Below are 24,379 nucleotides of genomic sequence, written 5' to 3'. Positions count from 1 at the left end.
AGTTGATTTTAAAGATAAAAAAGATTATACACCTTGACCAAAGAAGATTGATCTCAGGAATGCAAGGTTGGTTGAACATATAAAGTTGGAATTCTTTCTAAACTTTTTAACAAAATTCTGTGGAGTTTGGGATGTGAGGTGAGATGGAGTTCTGTGATCTGAACTGGCACTTAAAGGCAAATCATAGCATTGCAACTGGGTAGACTTTAGAGGTTAATTTCTTTATTTGATTTCAGACATTCCAGGTGATTCATTGGAAACTAGGCTATCCTGAAGGTAGCGCGAAATTGTGCTACTGCCAAGAAACTTTTCCCTAGAGTGTGAGTTACTTTTTAAATCTATACCCACCATTTAAATCTTAGATGGGGACATTTGGGGAAAGAAAGACAGGTTTTTATTGTTTGCTTTTTAGCAATTTCTTGGGAAGATGGTAGACTCAATGTGAAGTAATGAAGGAAAACATGGAAGAGGAAGAGGGGACTTGGGATGTGCTAGGATAGTCCTCTTAGATGTCAGTATTGTAGTTTTCAATGCGCAGATAGACTTTTTTCACTGAGGTTAGAAAACAGAATAAAAAACACTGACTTGCTGGATTTTTGTCCTGAAAGTTGATGGTTTCAGGCCGTTTGACTTCTGACTTCATGGTTTGAAAATACATTTATTTTGAAAAAGAACGATTGACTCTAGTCATCCTTGCAGCCAAAGTATATGTGAGGGACTTGAAGGAGTTGTGATTTTTAGGATTTTCAGTGATATGATCCTATGAAAATTCAGTGAGGCTTCACTCTCTAATGTTTTTGTTACAAAGTTTCAGATCTGCCACACGCTAAATGATGTCCTTTCAAAACATGAGTATGCCATGGTACAGGTTCTTCCCAGGAGCTGAGATTGGCCTGGATGTGTGGTTGCCTAATGGTATGGGGTAATCTGAAAGTGAACAGAACACAGTGAGTTTCCCATGGGTGTCATGATCCCTTATTTTGGTTGGCACTGAGGCTCTCTGACATTGGGTCGCTATGAAAACATGTAGTGTGGGAGAAGTAACAGTAACCCACTGGGATCCAGCAAGATTGAGTCCTGAGAAGTTTAAATTTGATTTTAATACTTACCTGGGGATTATAGACATGGAATATAACTGGCCCATGGAATATTTCCTTGGGAGGAAAAGCAAAGAAACTTGAAACATCCATTTTTTTTTTCTTGTGCACTTCTGCCTTGCATAGATCACACACCTCGTAGGACTAACAGGGTGTTCCTCAGTGATCTTAAAGTTTTTGGAGTGTTGTCCTTCTTTTTCTCATTAAAAGTGTTCAGGCTTTTAATGTAGTAGGAGTCCATAGGGAGAAATGGGCTCCTTGAAGCCATGTTATTTAAATGGGAAGTATTTTGTTTGGGTATTTCCAAACTGTGTCTTGTTTTGATGGTGACTGAAAAGTGTCTCTTTTTGTGCTTTGATAAAACGATGAAATGGAAGAGACCAGACCATTAAAAAAATGGCAACAAATGAAAAGACATCAGAGATGATATGAAGGACACCAAAGATGGCAGTTATATTCTCTCTTATAATATAGTCTTGTAAAATACAGCCCTTTTAAATTCTTTCCTTTAGATCACAGGAGAAAGGAAGGAATGCTCTGATTCAATAAGCAAGTGGAAAATCTGGGGATATTGGAATCGGGGCCAGTGTATTGCTGGTACCAGAAGCTGTATAGAGAGGTACAAGCCATTCAGAGAGGAATGTGAGAGTGTTTTAGAAGTGTGCCCCTCGTTTGTTGGGGAGCGGGGAGACATGTCAGGTGTACTCATGCTTTGCCTGCTTGCCAGAAAGTTACAACAACTTTGTCTTTCTCACTGGATCATTTCAGAAAGTGACAGGGGATATAAGTGATATTACTCAGATGCCTGTCTCTAGATGCCTCAATTTCTGGAAGTCAGGTTCTATCACTATGATAAATGCTTTTGCTCTCTAAATATTCTACAGAAACTCTGGCTCTGGAGGGAGCATGTTTTGCCAGCTGGCAGGAAAGATGATGGGTTTTAAGGTGAAGGACCTCTTCTGGGCATAGGGGGTCCCTTGCTTAGGTCCGCAGCCTTGGTGAAATGTGGTTTGGAGATAGTGCTAGCCTTTTGATCAGATGCTAAGGTGAGGCCTGCACACTCCAAAGGAGACTCATGTGCTTCTTGGCCCTGTATGGCAAGCCCTCAGGACAACGGGACCGCAGATAACACAGGTCATGGGTGCCTATCCACCTCCCTCCCAGTGCTGCTTTCTTTGCCTTGTGACCCGCTCGTCTCTCAAGTCTTCACTTCCCACTCAAAGGCCCCAGCATCCCAGGGCTCTCATTGTGGCAATCCACTGAGCTCTGCCTGTCCAGGCCCACATGCTGGTTGTTTCTGGACAGATTCCTGCTTGGAGCGGTAGCTTGCTGGTCCTAGCTGCTGATAGTGTCCTCTCTCCCTGAGGTCTTTTATTTTTATTTTTTAATATTTTATTTTTTAATAATGTATTTTTATTTTTAGAGCAGCTCTAGATTCACAGAAGAAAGTTGGCCAGAAGATACAGAGTCTTCCCAAATATCCCCAAAGCATTTCCATTTTTAACAGTGGCTTTTAGCAATGTAGAGGCTCTTCACAAAAGTGTAGATTTCAGGCAATAGTAACAATTCAGGGAAGCCAGAGAGTGATGGCTGTAAATAATAATTGCGGTCACAATAATGACTAACATTTATCGAGCACTTTCACGTGACAGGGAGTGTGGTAAATTTACTTAGCACAAACATGACTTAATCGTCATGACGACACTCTGAGCTGGGTTCCATTAGGATCCCCTGGTGGGGAAGGGGGCAGATCACTTGTCCAAAGGCACAAAGCTAATGCCTAGCAAGATCAGAAATCGTATCAGGGAGTCCGACGCCAGAACCCGTACTCTTGGCTGTTGCAGTTGTCCTGGACATCACATCAGGTGGGTGCCTGTAACCGTCAGGGCCCCATAAGAACTGGGGCATTTCTAGGCAATGAGGATAGGGGTAGGGACTGTAACCTCGGTCAGAGGACGAACGCTCGAGCTCAAGGTGGCACCGGAGAGTGGGCACCAAGGGAATAGGGATCAGGATCTCACTCTCTTCCTTTTGTCCAGTATCCTGCTCAGTAACTAGGGAAAAGCCAGAAGCTAGGAGAGCCTTGGGCTACAATCCACATGGACAGGACAGGCAGGGACAAGGGGAGGAGCTGGCTGTCACAGGGGGGAGGGGCCAGCAGATGTAAACTTTGCCTTAGGCAGAGGGATGTACCTACTGTCACAGCACAGCTTCGCAGGGAGAGGATCCTTCTTATTCTCTTTCTTGACTCCCATCTCTTGCGAGGTCTGCTTGTTGGCAGAGCCAGTGAGAAAGTAGGAGGCAGAGAAAGCCAGGGTGATGCAATCTTTGGGGCACAGAACAGGGCAGAGGAAGGTAGAGAGCGGCTAGAGGAACGAGCGCGCGCGCGCACACACACACACACACACACACACACACACACAATCTTGCTCCCATCCCATCTGTGAATCCGTCCCTGAAGAGCAACCTCAGAAGCCACACTGGGGCCTTCCAGGTCACTGGGTCCTTGGTCAGCAGCTGTATTGAGGCTGGGTGCCTTTGTCTGGACAGCATCATTCACTTGACCTTGTTACATACCCATTTTCTCGAAGCCTTCTGGAAGAAGCCTGCATTAGTTTGCTTTGCCTTGTTAGTAGAAGCCAGCATATTTGCCGAGGGCTGCTCTCCTCACATCTCGATGTCTGTGTAGTTTGCAAATTCATGACCTTGAGTGGCCCTGGCATGTAGTTATCCTTCTGTGTCTACACCTGGGCCCTGGGGGCATTTGTGTCCTTCATATGCCCCTTCCTTTGATAAACTTTCTGAAGGTTCAGCATTTTCTGTGTCTCATTAAAATTTAATTTGCTGTAACATTGCCAGGCCTAGCCATAGCTATACTTAAATGGCTTCATTGCCTCATTCTCTGCTCTGCCTCTGCTTTTGAGTTTCTTGAGGCAGTAAATGCATTTGGTGTGCCAGCAGCCATGAAGGGCAGGCCAGGCTGTGTAGATGAGATCTGTGTGTTCACAGGTTTGCTTCTCAACAATTTTGGTGTGATGGAGGTAGATGGGAAGGGCCTGTGGGACAGCAGGAAGCCTCTGGAAGCAAGTATTTTTTCGTTAAAGGCTTGGTACTTTTTGGTTCTGGCGATGCCCACCTAAAATACAGCAAGATTTCACATTGGAATGCTTTTCTAAGCATTAGCAATAGAAACATTCCCTGGACCCAATTGTGTAATTGGCATAAAGAGTACAGCATATTTTTACAATTATCTCCATGTACCCAGGGCTGTGTATATGCAACCTTTGGAAAATATTCTTAAAGTTGGAAAACAGAAAATTTTCTTTTGGGAACCTCGTTGAGAAGGATGTTACACTGTGTACCAAGAATAAGATGATAGACTTGGCCAGGGAAAATAGGGAAGGAAAAGCTCCCCTTGGACTTCTGGCATGGTGGCTCACATGGCAGCTGGCCTAACCAGCGAAGATACCTGTGGGGAGGGAGCGAAAGCTTCAGGGAAGGTAGGGGGCCCCAGCCAGGACTTTGGAGGACTGAGAATTCTAGGTCTTCTAAGAAGCAGTGATGTAAAGATTTCTTTACTGGGTTTTGAGAAGTAGATGCATTAAAGGAAGGGGTTATACTGTGTGTCAATTAGGCACAATATACTTCTTGAAAAAAAAAAAAAAACTAAAACTAAATCTAAACATCCTGAAAAATAGCACTTGGTTGATAAGCTATCAGATCTCTGTTCTTTGAGTGACCATTGGTCATTGCCACAGATGGTCCATTGAGCCAGAGCAAATAGAAGAATATTAGAAGGGCATTTGAAGGATTTTAGATGGAGAAGCTTCTTACTGTAAAGGTTATCTTTTTTTTTCTTTTTTTGTCCTTTCTTTTCTACCAGATTCGTAGTATATCACCCTGACTTCCTGTCTCTCCTTTTCTGTTTTTCACTCTAATCCTTTTGTATTTGTTCTTTCCAGCCTGGTTCAGTTCTCCTTTGGGTGTGTGTGTGTTTCCTTATGGGATGTTTTTAGTCCCAGACTCTTCTTCATCTGCTCTTACCTGTACCAGGTGTCTCATCACATCCTCCCCCAAACACATCACCAGGAACCTGGAAGTAGTGCGCCAGTATGTCGCAGACTTGGGGGAAGCGAAGGGCGTGTGTGCTCGAGCCCATCTCTCCGGCTCCTGTGCCTCCTCCCATTGGGTTGCTGTCGCTTTGTGCCCCCATGTCAGGCCGTTGCCCGGCACGGGTTAGGTGCCTAGGGAATGCTTACTGAACGGTGGCTGTGTTCTCTGGAACATCTGGGCCAGTCGGAGCGGAGACGAGGACTGCCATTGGGGAAGACGTGGGCAGCGTTCACGTGGCTTTGCGTCTGGCATGGTGGCTCACCGGCTTGGCTGCCGGTTTGTCTTGGCACTCTGTTTCTCTGTCGCCTGCGTATTTTTTCGGGTTCTGCTGTTTCTTTTCCTTTCTCTGTTCTTATAGTAAACTTGGTTCTTAATGTTTTATCAAGTAGTACCTCCCTCTTCGCTCAATCACCTTTGGGCTGTGTGGCTGCCGGCGGCCGGCCGCTCCTTCCGTCGTGGCTGTCTCCACGCAGGTGCCTTTCCTCCCCTTGGCCTGCTCTGCCTCGCCCTGCTTTTCTGGCCTGTTACTGTGCTTCCTTTACTGCCCTCCCTCCCTTTTCTGGTGCCCTTTGATTCTTTCACTCTGCCTAAACGACTCAGGTCTTGGTCTTTCTAAGCTAAAGAGCTGGTGCTTTGTCACAGGGCCTGAGCACTGGCGTGTGAGAGGGACCCTGAGGGAATAGAATGTCCACAATGGGAGAGACAGTGTGGACACAGTTTCTTCTGCCAGATAGCCTGTGTCCTTCCCTTTGACCTGTTTTCTTTTTCTGTGAGATTCATCCCATTTGAGGCTGGCTGGCTGAGTCATGCAGTATTTCTTGAGTGCTTTCCTAGGCCAGGCATTATAGGGTTATGGGAGCAGACGGAGCTTAGAGTCGATGGCGGAAGGTTGGACGGAAGTCCAATGATGTAAAATTGCAGCTGGGCAAAGACAGAATATGTAAAAGGAGAAATAGATTAGGATCAAGGTGCTCTGGGAGTTTTTAGAAGCTTCTCATTGAAGTGGGATATACATGTAGGAGAGTGTGTACGTATGAAATATGCAGCTTGATGACTCTTCACTAACTCAGCAGTTCTGTCTAGACAGTACCAGATTGAGAAACGCAACTTGACCAGCCCCCAGGAGCCCCTGTTGTATTCCCTTGAAGTTCCTACTCCCTATCTAAGAATTGCAGTCTCTGTAATTGCAACTTGTAACGGTACAGGCTGGTTTGGAGCATGGGTCAGATACAAAGCCAGGAGAGCCTTCCTTAAAGAAGTGTGACTTGAGCTGAGAGCTGCGGATGAGGAGAACAGGAGTTCAGGCAAAGACTGAGGGAAGAGTTTCCTGGTAAGGAATTCTGTGACAGGAGGAAGCAGGAAGCTTTTGAGGAATAAAAGATAAGCATGGGATGGGAAAAGAGGTTTTTTGGTACAGGAAAAGGCTGGAGAGGAAGGTAAGACTGAAGCATGGTGGGTCTCATGGACTATCATACAGGGTTTTGAGTCATTCTAAAAGCAGTAAAGATGGGGGAGTCACGTGTGTTTTGTAAAGATCATTCTGGATACAGAGAAAAGAACGGATCGAAGAGGGGTCATGGCGAATACGGGGAGACCAGTTAGGGGGTTCTTGCAATATTCTAAGCTGGGGAAGAGGTGTCTTGGTCCAGGTTGGCAGTAGCAATGTAGGCAAGTGGGTGGATTTAAGATCTGTTTAGTAGCAAGAAAGAACAGGACTTGTTGAATGATCGGGAACAAAGACCAGAAGAGAAGATGGCTAGGATGACTTCCATGTTTCTGGCTTAGAGACCTTAAAGAATGGTGATGCCAACTGCTGATATCCTCTGTCAGCTCAACCACAATGGCTTTACAATGTCATCAGAACAAAGGACAGCTGTAATTAGTGTTGTGTCCATCTAAGCAAATGTTGGCTCTAAGTCATAGTTTGGTATGTTGAGTATTAAAAGAATGTGCCACATTTACTCCTGTATCTCATAACTTACTGCCCTCAGCTCTACTCTTGAGGAGTATATATATTTATATGTATGTATATAAATACATATACATACACACGTACAAATATATACACATACACGTACACATGCGTAACTTAGGAGGCCTGAGTTCACTGGAGTGGTTGTTCAAGTATTTGAAGGAATGGTAACTGTTCTTTTTTAAAGGGTTTTATTTATTTGAGGGGGGGCTGTGTGAGAGGGAGCAAGCACAAACGTGGGGGACGGGTAGAGGGAGAAGCAGGCCCCTAACAGGAAGCCTGATTCATGGCTCAGTCCCAGGACCCTGAATCATGACCTGAGCCAAAGGCAGATGCTTAACCGATGGAGCCAGGCACCCCTGATAACTGTTAAATTTGATTAATATGGAAGGTACCTACTACCTACTACCTGTTCACAGCTCATAAAGCACTCTTAGCAAGGTCTCAGAGGAGCCCCTACAATCCCGCTGTTGACTCTCTGTGAGTTTTAGTGATGGCTCTCTGTCCCTACTTGAGGTAGAGATGATAGCAGTGGTGTCAAGGATATGAATCTGGCTCTTGCCCTGAAACAATTGAAGAGAGGTGATGAGACATTTATGCTATACATATGTCTATTGTATATGATGAGGCCAAACTGATTAATTACCTCCTGTTAAAAATCTGAGTATTGTACCAAGCAAATGTTGCATTAGACTGTGTAGATAAAAAAAGGTAAGTACTGTTGACTCAGTTTGCCAGTGCTTATTTATTTCTTTATTCTGTGCTGGACCTTGGATTTCAATGGTGAATTGGAACAGGCATCATGTCCTTGATCTCTGAGAGCTTCTAGACTAGTAGTGGAAATGTACATTAGTTAAAGAAACAACAAATGCATGACAATGATGAGTACTGTAAGGGAGAAATACATGGTGTTCTGAGAACATATAAAGAAGGACGGGTCTTAGTGAGGGGCATCAGCAAAGTCTTCTCTGGGGAAATTATCATTCTGTTGCAAGACTAGTATAATTTGGACAGGAGAGGATGGTGAGAAAAGCATTGTCTTAGTAGGGCAGTTTGAAGAATGAAAGGAAACAGCCAGGGTATGTGTGAGGAGTCAATTAAGCCCCAAATTCCCGGCACTTAGCATCACAGAGGGTTTAGTTCTTCCTCCCCCTCTGTGTGGATGATGTACCTTGTTAAGGTCCTAATTGTAGGTCATCAGGGAGCCCACCAAATAGAGGCTTTACTTTCTAAAGCATTGTGAGTCATTGTGGCATGAGACAGAAGACATGGAGTTCTCATGCTTTAGTTTTCTCTCTGCCCATTCAGAAATAAAATATTTCTGCTTGTGGCCCATTGGCCAGAGTGATCACCCTACCAAACCCGCTGCAGGGGACTGGAAGGTATAGTTTCTGTGTGAAGTGATAATGACGTTCACTGAAGTGTGATTATGGCTATGTCAGAGGAGGAGAACATCTCAGTGACCATGCAAATGACATCTCAGATCAGTTTGGGGGCGTATAAAACATGGGTAGTAAGAGTGGAAGGAGTCAAGAAGAATGCTAGTCCTTAGCACCCAGCTGAGTGTAGAATTAAAATATAGTACACAAAGTTAAGAAAATGAATGGAAGCTTTTAGGGGGAGGGACGATAAGTCTGGTTGAGGTCATGTTTAGTCTGGGGGGTATTGTTAGAAGAAAAGGTCTAACAAGCCATTGGAAGTTCAGGACTCCAGCTCTAGGAAGGAGGGTTGGAGATGACATGTTGAAAGCAGTACAAGGAGTGACAGGTGAAACTCAAACAGGGGTAAGAACTGTCCCTTTGGGAAATCATTCCATGCCTCTGTACCAGGAGGACACAGACTCTTCCAGAGAGGAGAGGAACAATCAGAGGACAGCACATGAAGTTACAGTAGCTCAGGTAAGGAGTGTTTCAGAAGGGAGCAGTGGCCAGCTCTGTTAAGTGCTGTAGACATTATAGATGGAGAGTGAGGCCGGGTCCCTGGGCTGGAGAATTGAGGGAGGTCACTAATGATCTTCTAGCAGGGAGAAAGAAATGAGGATTTCTGGGATATTACTAAAGTCATGGGTTAGGTGTTTTTTGGGGGAGAGGGTGAATCCTGGACATGATGGTTGGCCTAGAATCATGATTCTATGGACAAAGAGAAAGTGAAAACACAGGAAGATGAGGATTTAGTGGAGACAAGAGCAGAGTCCTGAGTTAGCCTTGGCAAGAGTGTAGGTATCTCTTTCTTACAGGTGAGAGCTGTCGATGGCAGGAGACCTCAAAAATAGATATGCTTGGGGTGATGAAGGGGATGACAGAAGACAAGAAGAGATGTATCTAGCCTATATAGAATTCGAGACCCTTAGAGGATTCCTGTTTATAATCCTGAAATGTATAATAAGTTCCACAGCACGACTTAATAATCAGGTTAGCTCATGATCATCAGAATTCAAATTTATCTTGATTACAGGTCAGTACTATGGAGGACCCTATGAACAGGCTGCTGTCGGGGAAATGTAAAACAATGATTCATGTTGCATTTTGAATAATTGTGCATTTTGAATATTATGCTGTTTTTATGGGAACATAGAACCAACGTGCTGGGTGGAACTGACTACAGATCTTCTTAAGTGGAGTCAAGGTACCTTGTAGGACGGTGTATGAGAATTAATTAATGGGAATCTTTCAGATGTCAGGGACCTGCTTATTGTTACTATTAAGTGGGCCCACTGTGTCCTTGGTGGCCTATTGATCGGTGCTATCACTTTAAAACCTGTCAGTCAGCCTAGCTGTGAATTGCCTAAAGAAAATTCAATTATAAAGTGGCTCACTAAAATAACTCATGCATAGGGAGGGAGTGAGTTACACTCCTAAGAATTTCATTTACAGTATTAAGTCAGGTTTTTTTTGTTTTGTTTTTTGTTTGTTTTGTTTTGTTTTTAGAATTTGGTCTTCAGTGTTCACTCTACAAATTCAAAAGAGGGCAGGCCATTTTTAGCCCAATTTAAGAGCTGCACAGGTGACTGAGATATTGTTTGGCTGGATTTGGCTCCTTTGTCCAGCCAGATAAATACAGACCTCCTGGCCTAATGCCTAGGTTGTGTGAATGACTGCCACATGCATTTAGCAAGCTCCCTGGGACTCCAGAACTTGTGAAAAGAGTAAACAGCCCTGCAGACTCACCTGAAAAGATTTTTTTAAAAAATCAGACCATAGTTGTGAATTGTTGCTAGATGAATGCCATTTACTTTTCACTTTGTGCTTGAATGTTAAAAAAAAAAAAAGTGGTAGTAGTCTCAGCCAGATTCAACTTGTCAAATATATTTGAGAGGTAAAAGGAGAGAGCTCTTGGGGGAACATTCATCTGAAGTCTGCCTGGGGTCCCCCTTCCTGGACCATGAAGGTAGAAGAACATCAGTGACCCATGACCTGAGAAGTTACCAGGTGATAGACCTTTGGCTGCTCTTCTTCACTTGGCAACATGTGTGAGGTGTGGTACATACCTTCTGGAAGCAGAAGCTTAAGACCCACTCTTTGACTTAAGAGAGCTCATAGTAGAGGATCATGTATGTATGTGTATTGGGGAGATGGTAGCAAAGCGTGAAACAATCGCATAACCCCGAATGTAACAGATGACACAAATGAGACCCAAAGTACGATAGGACTTCAAAAGAGGAAGGTGATGTCTTAAACTGGGGGGACCAGGAAAGTTTTTATGAAATAAGTCATATTTCAGGTGAGCCCTCCTATAAGCCAAACCTGTATTTGGGAGGGGGCGGGTAGAGTGAGAAAAGACGACTGGGAGGTTGAGGTGAGGGCAGAAAGCAGTGGGAGCAAAGCAGGAGGCAGGCACGGGCGAGGCATATATCGTCCTTAGTCTGACAGAAGCAAGGTGCAGGAGTAGAGGAGTCTCGTGACACACACATAGGAGGAAGGAAGGCTTGGGCTAAAGTTGGCCGCTCTTAGATGCCTGTGTGAGGAGCTGGTACATTTGAGTGGAGGAGCTGAGTTATGATTAAGGAATGGAATCAGGTGTGTATTCAGGCATGTATAAGATGGGTCAGGAGAGGAGCTGGATGCAGGGAGTTGAGGTAGGGAGTTATTCTGTGGCTCCAAATGAGGAAATTTCTAAATAGAAACAAGGAGAGCCATCCTCTGAACCTGACACAGAGGAGAAGGTACAGAAGATGTGGTGACTGTCAAACTTTTGCATGTTAGCTACTGATGGAGGGAAAGGAGAAGGGAGTGAATATGGGGGTAAGTGGTTGAAATCCTTTCCATCAGCAGAAATGGGTAAATCAGGAGGAAGGGCTGTCTTTTATTTGAGATAAGCTGAGGTAAAAATCTGGGTTTAAAATTCTTAAATCATAGACATTAGAATGTGTCATATGTTCTCCCTTGAGATGCTGCCCTGGGAGCCGTGGACATGGCACAGAAGGGGTGAGTCAGTTTCCGAGGAAGGGGTGTGAGGATGTAGAAGCATGTGGAGACCAGGGGCCAGCAGCACCGCTGCAGTGCGGAGGTGTGAGCGGAGGTGTGACTGTGGAAGGAGATCAAGGATGAGCTGCCAGGGAGGGAAAAGAATGAAGCCAGTGGAGTGATAGAGAGGCCAGTGGAAGAGTTTGCAGAAGGACGGTATGAAGAAAACAAAGAATGAGAGAATGTCTGGATTTATCCATTAGGAGACCACCGAAAGCCAGGCAGTAAGAAAGGCAAGGGTGAGTGGGGACAGGAAAACGAAGGGTGTGTACTTACAAGGCAGCGGCGGTGAGAGTGCTGTCCTGCTTTCCCACTGGCCGTGGACTGGCCTTGGCTTGAGTCCTTTTCCATAGAAGATGATGGACTGATGGACGGAGGGCCCCTGAGCAGACTATTTGACTTTCTGGTACAGATTCTGATGAGTATACCAGAATTTTGGTGGAACTATATGGTAGCTGAAAAGGGAAAATAGGATCTTGGATGGTAGAGACCTAAATGTAAGTAAGACAGGGATGAAGTCAAGAGGAAAAATTGAGGTTGAATTATGAGTGAAAAGAACTAAATGATAAAGCTGTGATTTTGCCAAGTCCAGAGGGGGAGAGACAAGGTCTGGGTCTGGCCATGCGAGAACAGGGGATAGTTCTTCCTGAAATATGGGGTGGGGGAGTTAAAATATAGACACTTTCCGAAACAGACTATAAGGAATCTGGAGCCTTTAAGTTGGATTTTCTTGATTTTTTCTCAGTAAAATGTGGAAGTTCCCTGTGAGAGTGAATAGATGGGGAAAATGTAGAGCTTAAGGCCTTTGAGAGAGTTTGAGATAAGTGCTACAGGTCAAGTGGTTCAGGTTGAAGTGAGATGAATCAAAATAAGGTTTGGGCGACCTTGAAGGCCTGCCCAGGTTGGATAATCTTGTATTTGTAGTGACCTGGGTTATGGCTTTTTCCTTCAATGTTGGGCTTAACTAGTCGAGGTTCTGTAGGGCTGAGGATGAACGGAGCCAGGAACATTGACAAATGGGGACTGGGGCACCTGGGGTGATAGGATTATATTATTGATAGTGTTTTGGCATGGGGCTCACTCTCTATAGACTGGATCACAGGCACTGATGGCTTCATTCCTCCGTACTCACAGACACTGACATATTGGCATTAATATCTTGATGGTAGCAAACAGGAGAGGCCCAAGAGAGCTGTGGCCACAGAGCTGGTGCGTCCTGGGTTCCCCAGCCCTAGTTCTCCAGCTGTGCCTTCTAGGTCTCCTTCTCACATCTCAGGCCCATCCAATCCCTGACCTCCCGAGTAGGACAGCGAATGTGCACACGGGGAGCTGGCAGAGTGTGCACTGGTGAGTGGGGGTGGAATTAATTCTGTTTCTGTGCTCCCTTGTCTGATAAGGATGTGCTCAATCCTGGCCTCTGCATGTCTGTGGAGCAGTAGCCTGCTATCGATCTCCTTCAGTTTCTGTTTACTGCTCCTCTGTGAGCTTGGGATTGCCTGAAACCCCACCTGCATGGCTGGACCTCTGTCACCTTCTAGAGTCTTCCTAGAGCCTACTGTCGAGAGACTGGACACCTCACCGTTGGCTGAAGTCCTGCCCTTCAAGGACTAAACACCATGAAGCTGCTTTGCCCTTCTTGCCAAATTGGGCCTCTTCAGGTACTGATGCTAGCACAGGATCTGATTTCTCCTTGTGTCTTTAGACACTGAATGCTGAACTTTCTATGACTCATCTTGGGGGCCAGTCTGATAACTGGATCATCTTCACCAAATCCATCTGGGCCCAGTTCCTTAAGAATTTATGTTGCTGAAACCTCAATATTCCCTTGGTCAAACCTGCTTAAATGCTGGCATTTAAGATAAGAAGAGAAGTACGAAATAAAGGGAACCAGAGAGTCAGAACAGGATGACTGATGGGAAGCAGTGAAACACCAGTGTGAAAGTCAGCATGCATCTTGAGGTCTAGGAAGAGCGTATGGAACTAAAAAAAACCAAAACAAAAGCAAGGACAAATAGGCAAATAGGGCACAGACAAAAGAAAGTGACCAGTAGTGCATGCTCTCCCCAGAACACCATTAGCTTCCTGCTAGAGAAGGGATTATTTTGAGTTTGGCTTTCCTAGGGTTTAGAATTGGAGTGTAGGGGGAGTGGTTAAAAATAAATAAATAAATATGGGACGCCTGGGTGGCTCAGTTGGTTAAGCAGCTGCCTTCAGCTCAGGTCATGATCCCAGCATCCTGGGATCGAGTCCCATATCGGGCTCCTTGCTCCGCAGGGAGCCTGCTTCTCCGTCTGACTCTGCCTTCCACTCTGTCTGCCTGTGCTTGCTCTCGCTCACTCTCTCTGACAAATAAATAAAATCTTTAAAAAAAAAATAAAAATAAAAATAAATAAATAAATAAATAAATAAATAAATAATGGTGGATTCTGACAAAGAATCACAAGAATCTTTCTTTTGGTCAATGTTTTTTTCAAGATGATGTCTGCCACTGCTGGTAATGTGAGATGTCATGCTTGAAATACAAGTTTAGTGGAACTAATCTATTCAAACCTGGGCTTCCATGCACATGATAAATTTGTCCAATTTTCCTTGAGCTGCCCTAATGTCATGGTAGCTTAACTGCCTGCAGGAGTAGCCTTGTGCTCTGAATCTGCAGTTCAGCCCGATGAGCGGGACAGGCTGTGAGCGTGGTCGTGGTGCCTTTGTGACCCAAGGAATCCCTTCGCTGGGTGCTGCTGCCAGGAAGCATCTTCTGGGATGAGGTTGCCTGGAGTTGGCATGAAGTCCACTGGCTTTGGAGGGCTAGGTACCATACCTGTCCAGATTACTACCTGAGTTTCAGAAAGAGGTAGTTTGGACACATAAATGAAGGTCCTTTTTAAAACCTTCCCAGCGATTCAGTTTGTTGGCCGAATATCTCCTGTAGCCTGAATGGTCTTTGTATCACGTTCCAGGGTTTCTAATCTTTATTAGACTTATTTTTCTGTTAGATCTGGCTTTCACAAAAACCAACAGTTTGTTGTTGTTGTTGTTGTTGTTTTTTAAAGATTTTATTTATCTGACAGGTCACAAGTAGGCAGAGAGGCATGCGGGGGTGGGGGGAAGCAGGCCCCCTGCTAGGCAGAGAGCCTGGACCCCAGGCTCTTGATCCCAGGACCCTTGATCCCAGGACCCTGATATCATGACCTGAGCCAAAAGGTAGAGGCTTAACCCACTGAGCCACCCAGGCATCTCCAAAACAAACAGTTTTTTAAATGCACCTTAGTGTTACAAAACTGGGAAACTTGTACATATCTAGTACTGTTTTCATCTCTTAAAGAAGAACATCTGGAGCATCTGACTCTTGATTTTGGCTGAGGTCATGATCTCAGGGTCATGAGATTGAGCTCCACGTCAGGCTCTGTGCTCAGTGGGGAGTCTGTGTGAGGGTTGCTTTCTCCCTCTCCCTCTGTCCCTCTCCCCCACAGTCCGTCTTGCTCTCTCTCAAATAAATAAATCTGAAGAAAAAGAAAAGAAAAAGAACATCTGATTTAGTGATGAAGTTGCCACAGCCCTAAATAGGCATTGGGACTCTGGATTTCCAGCCCAGATCAGTCTCGTTCTGGGTGATAGTGGGGAAATTTGTGAAATATAGCTTTCTTATCTCTTAAACGAAACCTCCTTCATCAGACAGGTTGTGGAGAAACCTGTGATAGCACTTGAAAAACCATAGGGCTGTACAAACATATGGTGCTATTCTTAGGCTAGAACTGAAACCCTCAGCTTTGCAGAGAGAAATGGAGCAGCAGGATGGGTCGTTTGTAAGCTTGGTGTTCTCATCTGCTTTCCCTCATAAATGTTGTCTGTACATCCTACTGCATCCAAAGTAATTCTGGCTCCGTCCTGCTGCCATTTTGAACATCATACGTCGGATAACCAAATTCACATGCTAAGATTTATCTCCTTTAATCCATCTGACATTCTGCATACATCCTACCCCAGTAGGATCATTTGGGTTGTAGTCACAAAATCCATGCTTCATTTTACTTCAATTTACCCAACATTTAATGAGTGAGCATCAAACATATGCAAGGTATGATCTATGACATATGCATGGCAGAGCCCCTGTTCTCAAGGACTTACTTACCATCTGCTGAAATGAGAAAGAGCTTGCTGTACTTGGCCGTTTGAAAAGTAGGAACAATGCTAGTGACTTGATGCAAATTGGGTTGTGGGTGAAATGAGTTTTTTTTTTTTTAAGATTTTTTATTTTTTCATGTAACAGAGAGATCACAAGTAGGCAGAGAGGCAGGCGCAGAGAGAGGAGGAAGCAGGCTCCCTGCTGGGCAGAGAGCCCGATTCGAGGCTCGATCCCAGGACCCTGGGATCATGACCTGAGCTGAAGGCAGAGGCTTAGCCTCCTGAGCCACCCAGGCACCCCTGAAATGAATTTTTGTAGAACTCTTCATACGCCCTTCGACTCCCAGACTGTCCTACTCCATGGCCCCAAGGTCCGACCCAAGCCCCGGGCTGGCCCTTCACCCTTACCACTTTCCCGCATCCACTGTCCTGGCTCCTCTGGCAACGAGGAAAGAACTAATGAGATGAAATCCCCATACTCTCTTAGTAAGGATTTAGTGAAATTCTGACATATGATGTGTTGGAGAGTTTTGGAGTCCTTTGAAGCTAAGAGCAGACGGCTGTGCCTGAGACGGGTTTCACCTGTGATGAAGTGATTTCGCATGCCTTCAAGGGGAATGGGATTGTAGAGAAAATTTGCGAGGGTCACTGGAGGTATGGGCTAGTTTCCTAGAGGTGTGCAGTGACCCCTCCTGTACGGAAAGCTGATTCTTTATTTTGATTGAGCTTTGGGTAACTGAAGGGTGGGTTACTCAGAATTAAGCTAATACTGACTGGGGATTTTTAAACAAAATTCGGTAGGACAAGGAGTGCCTCAGATATTTGGGGGATTTATTTCAAACAGAATAATAAGATTTGCTCAGGAAGATTTGTTTGGCTCCTTCCAGCTAGTAATTGCTAGAAATGTCTCCCTCTTTCAGTCTAATATGAAACTGGCTTTTACTCCACTTGCCTTGTCTTGTAAGGTTTTTTCCTACATGAGAAGGCCAGGACTGGGGCATTGGGTACTGCTGAGTAAGCTGGTGTTACTCAGTTGCCCCCAGGTAATCAAGAGTTGTCTACACCTCACTAGGAGATGCTCATCCCCAATGGTGGCCATCAGTAAACAAGACACACGTTGGTACGGGTTCATTAAATTCTCTGTGGTATCTGGTAACCAGAGGCGGTTGTATCTGTGAGAGACCGCAGCAGGGTCAGACCTTACGTTCAAAGTAAGGCTAAGGCAGGGCGTCGCTGTCTCTTCTCAGTTTTATGCTTTCCAATGGACTCGTCACATGCAAGCTCCAGAGCACAGACACTGTCCATCTGTACGATGCCAGCACAGTAGCTCACAAATAGAAAACAAAAATGCTCAGCCATGTGCCTCTGAACAGTGCATTTGGTTTGCCCACTCCTTCCCCCACTGGATCATTCCCTGACTTGGGCACAGTATAAATACAGCTTCAATTACGTTGCCTGGAAAATAAGAGGCGCCTCAGAACATTTTTTTTCCAAGACCACTTAAAGCGCTGATTAACAAAGAGACCAGCAGGGACCAAATGCATATTTAGTTCAGAATAGCACTAGGAATACAGCAAGCAGCACAAAGCAAGTGGAAGTACTTAATTGGAGTGCGGAAAACTTGACCTTTCCTGGGCAGTGTGACATCTGGCAGAGAAATGCAGTGTCATCCGGAGTTCTGGACTTCCTCCAGGCAGCCTGATGCCCTCAGATATTGTGCAAGTCCTGAGACCCGAGGGTCGCTGATGTCCTGGACCTCTCCGTCTTGCACTCCGTGTACACCTAAAGAGAGCTTCTAGATTGTGTTAGGTTCTGTAAGTGCGAAAACTTGATGAAGATACAAATTCTTCTTTTAAACTTGCAAGAATGGGGATAGGAGGAATGATTTTTTTTTTTTTTTTTTTTTTTTGAGTTTTGTTCCCATTCCTTGAGATTGAATCAGGACAGGCTCTTGAAGCTAAGCTGCCCGTGAGTTCCCTGATGCCCTGCCCATACTCTGCCTGTCTCCTCTGGTTTGCGGAGGGAGCCCTAGCCCTGGAGCCCTAGCCAGGAGAGCCAACCCTAAGTTGGCACTTTCGCTGTATTTTGGGGTTCTGTAGAGGTGCAACCTGGATGTGAGGGTGTGTGTGAAAGTGTGTTCTTGAGAGCGAGCGAGTGTGCCTGTGTGTATGGGAGCAATCTGTGTTGGAAACCGACGAGTGGGACGGTATAGACACTTCAGCAGCCTCCTTCCTGCCGCAGAGAGTTTGGCTCTTGAAAACCGCAAACTGATTCATTCTCCTTTTACAGTGGGGCCAATGGAATAATTTATGAGGGACTCCTTCTCAGCCCCTTTTCCCAATTTATTTTTTATTTCCTCCAATTTACAATTTAAAACCTTGGACAGCCTCGTGTTTGAATCCTAGATACTCTTCCCTTTTCTGAGTCCCCTCGTTCCTCGAGCAATTCCATCTGGTCTCGGGTGTAAACAGTCCTTTATAGCAGGCCTGTGCTCTTGACTTTCAAATTTTACCTAAGGCCTTAACCTCCCTCCAGAACTCCAGACTTTTATATGTGCTTGCTTGATACTTCTTCCTGTCTATCTAGTGGGTTTTCAAATTTAACATGTCCCAAACCAGACTTCTAACACCCTCATCCCCACAAAACCCACTTCTCTCCCTGCCTGATCAGTCTTCCTGCCTAGTAATGACATGTTTTTCATTTTCCAGTCCAGGAACCTTGGCTACCCATGACTCCCATCCTATCGATCTCTGAAATTTCATATCCAATATACCAGCACAAACCCTGTGGGCTCTGCTTTCAAAACCTATCCAGAATCCCCCCTCCCCATTTTCCTCCCCCTCCCCCCACCAGCGTTCCAGTCTCAGGTGCCATCATCTGTCTGTCTCTGGGACCATTACATCCGCTTCCTCACTGGGGTCCCTGCTGGTCCTCTTGCTCCTGACTGCCCTTCACACGGCACCCGGCGCCGTCCTGTGCTTCGGTCACTCTTCTCCGCACAACCCTCCTGACTGCTTCCCTCTTACAGTCTGAAAGCAGAAGTCCTGAGCCGACTGCAGAGACAGGTCTTCTGGGATCTGGTCCTTTCTCCTTGATCTCCCCTCCTCTCCTGGCAGCCTTCTTCTCCCTTCCCTGAAGGCCATCCTTGTACTCCGGCTCTTGAGTCTCACCCTTACGCTTTGCCTCAGGGCTCTTGCGTGTGCGCCTCACTCTGTCTTCTACCTACAGGTACTTTGCATGGTGAGGCCCTTAAAAATTAAATCTCTGGTAAAATGTCACTTCTTCCAGGAGGCCTGGACCTATGTGTATAAAATAACACAACAATAACCTCCTCATCCTAGGGTTACCTCTGCCCCTCCTTTATTTTTTTTCTGTAGTGCATACCACTATGTGACATAACCAGAGTGCCCCTCATTGGGGGTTGGGGGGTTAGGGGAGGCACAGGCAACCGTTGTTCATGGATGCCACTGGCAACCCCAAGGAGTAGGGAGCAGGGAAGGGAGAAAAAGAGGCATTGACTGGGGAAGGACAAACTGTAGAAAGAAAAGCCATCCTTCCTTCTGTTGCCTCTTTGTCACCAGTGTCAGAGTGGCCTTGCTGGAACCCACATACTAGAGTTATCTCTTCTGTGGGGAAGAGTTTTCACAGCACAGCTACTAGCAAAGATTAACTCTGATTTGTTTTGTTTTGTTTTTTAAGATTTTTAAAATTTTTATTTATTTGTCAGAGAGAGAGCATGAGCACACAGGCAGGCAGAGTGGCAGGCAGAGGCAGAAGGAGAAGAAGGGTCCCTGCCAAACAAGGAGCCCAATGTGGGACTCGATCCCAGAACACTGGAATCATGACCTGAGCTGAAGCTGCCGCTTAACTGACTGAGCCACCGAGATGTCCCTTAACCCTGATTTCTATGAAAAAAAAATTGAGGAAATCCTGAAATGTACAATTCAGCATGCATGGCTTTGTGTTTTCAGAGTCCTATACCGGTTAATGTCTTCCTGATTCCTGTTGTTACTCAAGCTTCTCCCTCCCTACTGTGGTCACCTGCTTCCAGCCTTGGCCCTTAGTGATATCCTCTTCATTAAGGATTATTAGCACTTTGTACAAGTGAGGACATTTCAAATATATTAGCAGTTAATGAAGCCTTCTCTGCTGCTGTGTTGTGAAGAACAAGATTGCAGGCCACTAATGTCAAGGGTGGGGTCGGGCGGGTGGAGCATGTTTGGCTGTGCAGAAAGGGGAGCAGCTGTAAGACCCATTCCCTCCTGAGAACAAGATCTTCAGAGGCTTTTTTATTTGTGAATCTTCTCATGGGCAAGCATACAGTGTTGTTGTTGTTTTTAAACATGCCATGTAGATCTATTGTAGTATGTAATTACGGACCATGAAATATGTTCATGGGCTTGGTTTGTGGTATATTTCCAACGGAGAAGTAGAAGCTGTTCTAAAATTGAACAATTTTTACTGGCCCTAAAAATAGAGATCAACTTCTCCACCCCCCGGACCCCGCTTTCCTGCCAGTTCTCACCATCCCTGGCCAAGGCTACAGAACAGGATTCAAGCCAGCTCCCTGGGCAGAGCTCGTTAACAACCAGAATTGCTATTTCTGATGCCTTTTTTTTTTTTTTTTTTAAGATACAAAAACTTAGATCTGTGAAAAGATTGATTTCAAGTGCCTTTTTACACGTGTGGTCCATACCTCAGTAATTTTCAACCTGCTTTTATCCATGCATGTTCTGGATTCTTCTTCAAAAAGATAATTGGTGTGTTCATCACAGTGCACAGCCCCACAAGGGTCCCATTCATTCTGACGGGGACCAGATGGGACGTGGTTCTGGCCTGCTGGCATCCAGGGTGAGCCTGGGGGCCTTTTGAGCAAGTTTATTGAGTCCTCACAACCTTTATAGAGCATAAAACTGGCTCAGTTAATGTCAGAAGGCAACCATATAGACCCATTTTTCACTAGAAACACTAGAGAGCTAGATTTAGGATAATTCAGGGCTTTTTTTTTTTTTTTTTTTTTTTTTTTTTTTTTTTTAACTACTTTGAGCCCCTGCCTCCCAGATTACACTTAGAATGTAAACCTGTTGGTCAATATCTAACTCCCAGAATTTAAGAACATCTGGAATTTCTCCCTGGACAAAATTTAGAGAAAAAGGCCAAATGGGCAGTGGTATAACTGCTAGTTATGTCTGGTATGGTGTCGGCTGGCCTTTGGAAGCCTATACCAATCATTTTTCTTAATAGTAATTTGAAGGATAAATCTCCTAGACTTTCTCTGACATCTTCTGTGTGATGGTTAAATGATGCCCTTGAAGCTTGATAGACAAAATAGAGTCTAAATTTTGCTTTTAAAACCTTTTAGGTTATTATATTGTATATTTTTAGAAGATTTACATGAGCTTTTCAGGTTAATACTAAATCACATTTTTAAATTGCTGGGGCTTCCACATATGCATCAGGAATGCTATGCATTTACCCTATGGAATGTTGAAGACAAGGATCTAATATGCAGAGGCAGACCCAGGTTTTATGGGGCCTGAAACAATTTTGGAGGACGTCTTAAAGGAAGACAAAAGACTATACAGTAGTATATTTCAAATGAGAAAAGAACTCACAGCAAATTACATATTTTTTAAAAAGTGAGCAACACCATTATTCTATAATATCCAGAAAAAATATGTAATTTTTAAATTAAGTGTCTCCACTGAAAAACTTTTGGCTGCATGGTCTTTGAGCACTTCATACAACAGTGATTTTTGTAATATTTTCTTTTTCTTTTTTTTAAAGAAAGTAAGAATGCAAGTGGGGGTGGGTAGAGAGAGATGGAGACAGAGAATCTCAAGCAGACTCCATAAGTAGTGTGGAGCCCTGTGTGGGCTTCATCTCCTGACCCTGAGATCATGACCTGAGCCAGAACCAAGAGTCAATTGCTTAACCAACTGAGCCGCCACCCATGCATCCTGATTTTTGTAATATTTTCTATGGAGAGATTAGAAAGAGAATTGTTTTCCCTCTCTCAAGGTTGATTGGACTTTGATTTTTTATTGCTAGTTTAGGAAAATTTTATGGATTAATAATAATGTCATACTTTTTTTTTTTCAGCATTGCTGTCAAATTGGGAAATTCAATTAAGTTTCTTTTACTGTAAATACTTTTCTCTGAGAATTGGAATGCTTTTCCATGAACTGATTCCTGGCTCTGAACATTTATTCAAGCCATGTTTTATCCTTCTCTACTCTATGTCGTTTTTGGTCCTGGGCTGTTATTTTGCCATCTCTGGCCCTGTGTCTTTGGATCATGGTGCAGCAGGAATTAGGACAGGAGCGGTCCTGGAAGCCATTTCTCCACCAGGACACTGATGAAGTTTTAGAATATAGGTAAGGTTCAGTGGGGTGGAGTCTGGTGACCAAGAAAGAATTCTTGAGACCTCTCTGATGCAAAATGGTGGTTTATGAAAGCAGGGGGACAGGACCCATCAGCCCAGACAGCTGCTGCCCTGGGGTTGTGAGGGATGGCAGGTTGTGTAGGACTGGGGTGGGGAAGGTAAGGAAAAAGGGAGGTATCAATAGAACTTTCATATGCCAGATGCCTTGAGGCCTTGAGGCCCTCTAACAAGGTATTAACATTAAGAAAGTTGGGAGATTCCTAAAGAATGTCACACTATATCCCACCCAGGAGTGGGGGTGGGGGTAGTTTGCAAGGTGTCAGCTTTTGCTTTGTCCTCAGTCAGCCTTCTGTTCCCTCACGGACACCTAACAATAACTTACCTTGCTTAGAAACTCCTAAGTGTATCCTACTAAATCCAAGCCTAATGCATCCCAACTCAGTGCTCCTTAGCTGTGTTCCAAATGCCCAAAGACAGCACCACACCGCCTGGCAGGGGGTAGGTGGATGTGTCTGGCGGGGTGTATGGAGAAGGAGAACTTGGAGGAAAGAGGAATAGAGGGGAACAGTCTTAATGGTGGCGGCAGTAGATCTCATTTCTGCAGAGATGTAAGCCTGAACCATCACAGGGCTAGGGCTCCTCCCAAGCTGTTGGAAGAGGCCCTTGCAAATGAGAGACCTAAACTTAAGCTTCCTTACAATCATAGTAAATCTGCCTTAACTAATACGCATTGATGAGTCATCAAATCCATCACCAAGACTGCTCTCCAGAGAAGCAGGGTGGCACTTCCTCTCACCAACTTATATCCCCAGGGTCACATTCAGTTTTCATAATTTAAGCATGTGATTGAAAGTTCCCTTGGTTTAAGGTTGTCCCTTTCCTCTGCATTAGCACTCCCCCTTCCTCCCCCTCCCCTTCCTCTTCTTCCTCTCCTCCTTGCTGCAAAGCAACTAGGGTAGAAAGCTGCTACTTTTTTTTTTTTTTTTAAAGTGAGGATATGCAAATGTTAGACCCACCTGGGGCAAGAGATGGGAGTTAACACTGATTCATTCCCTTGGATTATCTCTGATGATTCATTACCATAAACAGCACTATTATATTTTCCTTGCACATTAGCTTGGCTGGTGATTTTTATTTTATACTTAACATGGGGTATGCATATCTGTCAGTTGGAATGCTGTTCAGAGTCTTGTCTGCTAAATGCTTCCTCATAGTAATGGCATTGTCACACTAAGTGAGTGGCATTTTCATTTTGTGCAGAAAGAGCCTGTCATGTATGTCCCAGCTGTTTTCATTCCACTGCAGGAATTAGTAAGATCTTGGCCCATGAATGTATACATGTATTTATGTCAATCCAGACTGACTGATTTTCACCTTTCTGTTATACTAATTAGTACAGGTAGGGTCTAGTAAGTTTTCATGATTTAGCCTAGTGGTTGGAAATTGACAACTTGAAGAATTGTGGGAGAATAAGAATTAGCATCATTTTCTTAAGTATTATTCATAAAATTTTGCAATTTAATAGCAAATAAGGAAACCTTTAAAAAAAAAAAAGTTCATGCTTCTATTAACTCATAAGGTATTTTTGAAGGCTGTTTTTTAAAAAAGTCCTGGGTAATTGGGTAGAATTTGCTACTACTCAGATTTCCAAAGAAAACGTGACCATAAAATATCAAAGAATGAGAAAATCTTTGAATGGAATAGTGTCCTCCAACCCATTTAGACACCTGGGATGAAAAGTTACAGACACTTTGTGGATACCTGCAGTATTGTATCCATTACTGTGTACCGCTGAATGTAATTGATTGTCCATTTAAATCAAGAACTGTTAAACCTAGAGGAGTTATTTTTGTAGTGATTTTTACAAGTTCAAGTTAACTAATAACCTCCCATTTTTGTTTTTGCTGTTTTAATGTGCATTTTATATTGTGGTGGGTCCCAAATGTTGGCTGTTTGTGCATTTGAAGGTCCAGGGATTTAGAAGCATCCAGAAATCAGCACTAAAGATAAAGGTAATTAACTTAGGAACTCAAGGCAGTCAGGGTCCGTGTGATGCTTCCCAGAGAGTCTATGTAGTCCATCATGCAAAAACCACTGAATTTGCTACTAATTTCAGGCCAGCTTTGATTGGGCAGATTAATATGTATCCTGTGCTTGTTCTGCTTCATGTACTCTGCTAATTGATAGTTACTATAATATTTCCTTGAGTCCTCACAACTCTTTGAACTAG

The 24,379-nt window shown here is 44.4% G+C and overlaps 1 protein-coding gene across 10 annotated transcripts in view; it reads left to right on the top strand.

Annotated features, from left to right (window-relative positions):
- The window catches only part of CCDC85A (coiled-coil domain containing 85A), a 197,276-nt gene that overhangs the window by 62,371 nt on the left and 110,526 nt on the right, over positions 1-24,379 (top strand). The window lies entirely within an intron of this gene.

This window comes from Mustela nigripes, chromosome 7, assembly GCF_022355385.1.
Source record: "Mustela nigripes isolate SB6536 chromosome 7, MUSNIG.SB6536, whole genome shotgun sequence".
NCBI classification, from domain to species: Eukaryota; Metazoa; Chordata; class Mammalia; order Carnivora; family Mustelidae; genus Mustela; species Mustela nigripes.
Note: the sequence above shows the minus strand (reverse complement) of the source record. Positions and strands in the feature narration are given on the sequence as shown.